A 6,018-nucleotide genomic window follows, 5' to 3' on the forward strand; every position below is an offset into this window, starting at 1 on the left:
CCGATCTTGGACTTTGGCTCCCTTTCGGTTTTATTTTCCCTCATGGAACCACCATGTTCTCTCTTTGTTTACAATTCAACACCTCTGTTTCAGAGCTCGAAAGACTCACCGTTTCTCTATCCAAGCTCAAGTAAGTCTCACAAAATGTAACGCTGTTTCTCCCCCCTCTCCCCCCTTCGCTTCTTTGATCTATTCAATTGCTCAGGAGGCGTCCCTCCCTGCACTCCGCTTTCTCCATGGGGGGGGGCTTCGCTTTACAAAAACAGTCCGTTTATCTATCACTCACGTTCATTGTTGGTCACTTCTGACCTCGCTCTCTTCCATCGCTATTCCTCTTGATCTCTTCCGCTTGTCCCGGTCAGATTGGCTTACACCCATGGGTCACCCATTGGCTGGACCATCAGGGCGGAGGGAAGCCTCTATTCCATGGCTTCGAGCCATCGAAGAGGCTAACCCTCTGGCTTGGAAGCCAACACAAGGGTTCCGTGGGAGTGCCACTTGGGGTGGCACCCCTCCAAGTTGAAGGTGTGCTAGTCGCCTCCTCGAGCTCCGAGGAGAGCGACCGCCATCGCCGATCCACCCACTGGAAGACCAAGATGTGGCAGTTCTAATCCCTGTAGCAACTGGTGAATTACCTTTATACCCTCCAATATTTGATGGAGAAGCAACAAACTGCTGCTTTCCTTTTTGAACTAAGGCAATTGTAAGATGGGAAGAAGAAGAAGAAGAGTTGGATTTATACTCTGCCCTTCACTACCTGAAGAAGTCTCAGAGTGGCTTACTTCCCCTCCCCATAACAGACACCCTGTGAGGTGGTGGGGCTGAGAACTACTCTTGAGAGAACAGCTCTGAAAGTACTTGCAACTGACCCAAGGTCACACCAGCAGCTGCATGTGGGGGAGTGGGGAGTCAAACACAGCTCTCCCAGATTAGAGTCTCGGCCAACGACCAGTACAAGTCAAGAATAAAAGCTTTACAATAATGTCATTAGAAAGTAAAATTGGTCCGATCTACTGGCAACAATTAGTTAAAATCTGTACATAAAATATCTTTACGAATTCTACAGGCTACTGAAAAAATTTGGCACAACTAATGGTAACCTGTTGATTAGCACCCATTAAAAATTTATTTAAAATATAAACATCGGAACATCCAGGAAAATTAGAGTCCGCACTCCTAACCACTACACCAAACAGAAGAAATACATAATATCACAATGTAAACCAATTTTACAATAAGCAATTAGTAAAATAAAGAAAAAAGGATGAACTCTACTATTTATTTATTTATTGGATTTATATCTCGCCCTCCCCAAAGGCTCAGGGCGGCTAACAACAAGGCACGAGTGCCAAAGTTAAGACAGATTAAAACAGAATAAAACAATATACTACAAACACCAAAGTGTCAATGCTCGATTTGTCACAAGATGGGGTAGATCTTAATCCAACGGCAACGTTCCAGTAGCCTGTCGTCCCTTCTCCTTCCAGGGTCACCTCGCACCCCGATGGAACCACATAGTGGTGCGATGATGCATAGGTAGCGATGGTGGAATAGTGGTGGCAGCGGCTCCTACTCAAAAACCTGGCGGAAGAGCTCCATCTTACAGGCCCTGTGGAACTGCCATCATTAACCAAAAGCCTTCTTAAAACTGCCTTATGTTACTTTCTTGAAGCTTGTAAGGTAGATAGACTTCTAACCTCTCTGAAGTGTTTCCATCACCATCTTCTCAGTCATCTTGCCCAGATAAAGAAAATTTTAAACAAGACTAGTTGACCAAAATCTCTCTACCCAGGGAAGGTTTGTTCAACTGAGACCTATTAACAGCCGGTTTTAAAGACTTCATGAAGACCCCTCAACCAAGCAATCTGAGAGCTAACGTAGTATAGGGGTTAAGAGCAGCAGATTCTAATCTGGAGAACTGGGTTTTATTTCCCAATCCTCCACGTGAAGTCGGCTGAGTAACTTTGGGCCAGACAGTTCTCTCAGAACTCCCTCAGCCCCCACCTGCCTCACAAAGTGCCTGTTGTGGAGAGGGGAAGGAAGGTGATTATAAGCCACTTTGAGACTCCTTAAGGTAGAGAAAAGCCAGGTATAAAACAACAATTATTATACCAAGGAAGAATTTTGCTAGCTAGGATGGTCAGGAATCTAAATTACTGGTGACCCTCACAGAAGTTTCTATTAAACCTCGGCTGCAGGACATATAACCAAACTGACTTGCTGGTCAGATTGGATTGTGGAGATTTCACCAGTAAAAAATTACAAAATTGTTGCTGCTAATATCCAGATTCTTCCCTAAGAGTCATCAGATTTGGAGTTATCACAAACAACTGTGCTGGATATAACTCAGATGATGCAATGGTGGTGGAGGGAAAAGAAACCTTTCTTCACCATTGTGATTTGCTTGCATGAGTCTTTCTCCACCAACACTCCAGCTGCCTCCAGGATTTTGGAGAGTTGACATCAACATCTCTTAAATAGATTAATTTTTTATTTTTAGCTTGTCCCCCTCTCTGGTTATACTAAGGGACAGGAGTCCTCTCAGAGGAGGGAGAAGATATTGGGGAGCAACTCTGTCAGTGGTCCCGAAAAGCCCAACTTTCCTGCTCTCTGCAAGAACTTCTACTGAGTCGACATTGAGGCTCTCGGAGTAATGACTCTTGACAAAGTATCCTGGGAATTGTGGTTTTGTGGAGTACCAAGTGTTCTCTGCTAGAGATTTCTAAAGCACATACATGCCCCCCCCCCCCAAGTAGAGTTCCCAGAGTGCCTAACAGTATGGAACAACTATTAAACTATGTTAACAGTGGAATCCTAAGAAAAGTTACTCCATCTAAGACTGTTAATTTCAGTGGCCTATATATGCCTTCCCCCAAGGCTCATCCAAATGCACAGCTCCACAGTCATTGCGTGCCCCGCCCCGTCTTTTTGTTGTTGTATTTGCTGTGTGGCAATACAGAGGTTGTAATCCCAGCAAACTGCGCTCTTATCTCACAGGGTTTGGCTAAAAGATTTCATTCCAAACCTGGTTCCTTTCTCTGCTCTTTTCTATTAAGACCCTTGTAGTTATCCATCAGGAACTGCCAGTTGAGAAGCCCTGCCAATTAGCTATGAAGGATAATTTGGTTGCAATGAAGATGGCGTTGGTTTGAGTAGAAACAGCTTTCTCCCACTGCTACTTTGGGTGGCTCTGAAGTTTGGCTGTGTGTGTTGTCTGTTCAAACATTTTCTCTCATTGAGTTGAACATTAAAACGGCTCTCAGATCAAACATTGCTTTGTCCCGCTCTTTGTTTAATCTGCCTTGACTGGCCATCAGCCTTTGACCTCCAGGGCCTTCCCGCCCCCTTTTGCATTATCTTGATTTTATTCTGGCTAAACGTAGAAGACAAGGGAAACTCCTACCAGCAGGGATGGTCTTCATCTAAAGCAAGCAAGCCAATCTCTTCGCTTTTGTGTACCCTGTTCTGCCAGAGAGAGACGGGAACAGCACAGAGATAAGGTAAGAGGTCCTGTTTCTTCAGTGTTACCGTCCTAACCCTAGGCAGCGTTTGAACGCCACTCTCAGGTGGTAGATTTGGGGAATACTTTTAAAAGTCAGCAAACCTTTACCCCAGTATGGCATGATCGGGATTTTTTTTAGTCTGGGCTCCCTTTACTTTCAGGATGATTTTTATGCCCTCTGAACAGGGTTCGTTGCAGAAATGCGGTCTTCTTTACCACAACTGTTGTGCATATGTAGAATTTTACATGGCAGAATTAGCATTGCTGAGAATTTTACTTTAAAAAAAATGCAAGTGTCTAGTTTACATAATTGTGGACCCACATTTGAAAATATGCATGCAATTAGAGAGAGAGATTGGCAGAGTTAGAAGAATGACTGCTTGTTCCTTCTGCTGGCCGCCACTTTCATCTAGGCTGATCTGCACGTCCAGCCCTATAATCTCTCAACCGTGTGCCCTTTTCATATATTACATTCATAGGTGTATGATTAAATATGCAGGTTTGGATCCAATGATCCACTCGTGGCGTTCCACTTATGGAACTGAACTTTCCTACTTTATGCTGCTGCTTGCTGTGCCCCTTGTAACATTGCCCAGGGGGTCGGGGGATCCCCAAGAGTAGTGCTGGGGGGGAATGTCTGGGCTGGTGGTGCTGTCAAGGCTGGACTTTGGGGCAGAGGTTCAGGGCTGCAGCTTGCAGGCTTAACACAAGGGACCCAAAAGCTAGCCGTAGCTTCACATTTTTCATGGGGTGGGTGGGGCATAAGACTGTTAGGTCCAGAATCTATAATTCATCTAACTGGCACTACTAAATGTGTGTGCTTGGGGGGGGGGTCTGCAGGGGGACGGGAGAACCGCCAAAAATTGTACCCCCTCCACTTTGTTTGCACTGGCAAACAAAAAATCTGTAGGATCCATCCCAACCGATAAATTGTAAATGAAACAATCACATTTTGGGAAGTCCCGTTCTGCCAGCTTCACTCCGCTGGAGGTACTTTGGACCCATTTCATGAGGATCTAAGACCAACCCAGGTGGGATGCAGGAAATTCTATGCAAAGGACTTGGGGATTGTTTGTTTGTCCCAGTGAAGCAAACAGCAGGGCAGTTGTGCTGTTTCATATCAGAAAAATGGCATGGGAGGGAAGGCTTAATTGCTCCCCCACGCCACAGTCTTTGTCCCATAAACCACCTGGGAGCAATGCTCCCTCTAAGCTATGGAGTCTTGTGAGCAAAAGTTCTACTTGGTGAGCTACTGGCATGGAAGTTGTGAGCGAGCCATTTGGCCACTGCAGAAATTAGTTTGCTCTGGAGCCCTCCTCCCTGAGCTAAGACAAAAATGCATGAGCCGGAGACTAAAAACCTGTGAGCTAGCTCCCCCTAACTCAGCTTAGAGGGAACACTGCCTGGGAGGTCTAAACACAGAACTCTGTCCCTTGTCTGCCTTGTTCCCAACAATACACTCATCAAGGAGCCAGAATTAGCCACTGCTCCCTGCCAAGTATAAACTTGGTGGTAGGGTTGCCAGATTCCCTCCCCAGGACATTCCTGGAGATTTGGGGGTGGAGCCTATGGAGGTTGGGGGAGGGGGAGGGGAGCAACCTCAGCAGAGTATAATGCCATGGCATAGAGTCCACCTTCCAAGGCATCAATTTTCTCCAGGGAAACTGATCTTTGTAGTCTGGCGATGAGCTGTAACTCCAGGAGATCCCCACCTGGAGGCTGGCATCCCTACTTGGTAGCAAGCCCAGGTTTGCCCTGTATAATTTGTGAAATGGCTCTTCAGTTCGCTTCTACCACACCATTTCTTCTGCAGAAAGTGATTCAATAAAGAAGCCTGCAAGTCAAGCAACTTTATTTAAAATTACCAGAATTTAATCCACTTTGAGGCCTGAGTTTAAATTTTTGTGCCACAAAAAAAAAAAAATCAGGTTTCCTTACTGTAAATCCCATTCTCATATGTGAAATGTGGACAGCAGTGTCCTTTGCAATTTTTAAGAGGCAATTTTTAAGAGGCAACCAACACTTCTGTCCTTTTCTGGGCTTTTAGTAGCCAGATAGCAAAAGAAGGTTCAGCAATTACAGGTTCTGCCATCCCGGTGTGATCATTGTTTGGGCTGGCTCAGGATTTCGTAGCCTTGCTGGCCCCAATGGGTCTCTCTCAGGTTGTCATGGGTCCCACAAATAATAGAAGACATACCACAGACTTAATTTTTTGCAGTGTATGTTTGGGGGCAAGGTCTGTTTTGGGGACTGGAGGTTCAGCCTATGCACCTGTCCAACTATTGCCTCATCAAGCCACAGGAATGAGGGGAGAGTTAAACGGTCTGCCCACAGAGACTTTTTCTTTCTTTCTCTACTCCTCTGACCTACAGGTCTTAAGTGGTATCTGTCAGACTCAGACCCAGTAATAAGGGGAAGAAAGGCAGGATTAAAGCCAGAGAGAACAAGGACATGCCATATAAAGGAGGATGTCCTAATACAGGCTGCCAAAGTTTTCATGGCCTCAACAAGAAATT

The sequence above is a fragment of the Gekko japonicus genome, unplaced genomic scaffold, assembly GCF_001447785.1.
Source record: "Gekko japonicus isolate JY-2015 unplaced genomic scaffold, Gekko_japonicus_V1.1 scaffold2311, whole genome shotgun sequence".
Taxonomy (NCBI): Eukaryota; Metazoa; Chordata; class Lepidosauria; order Squamata; family Gekkonidae; genus Gekko; species Gekko japonicus.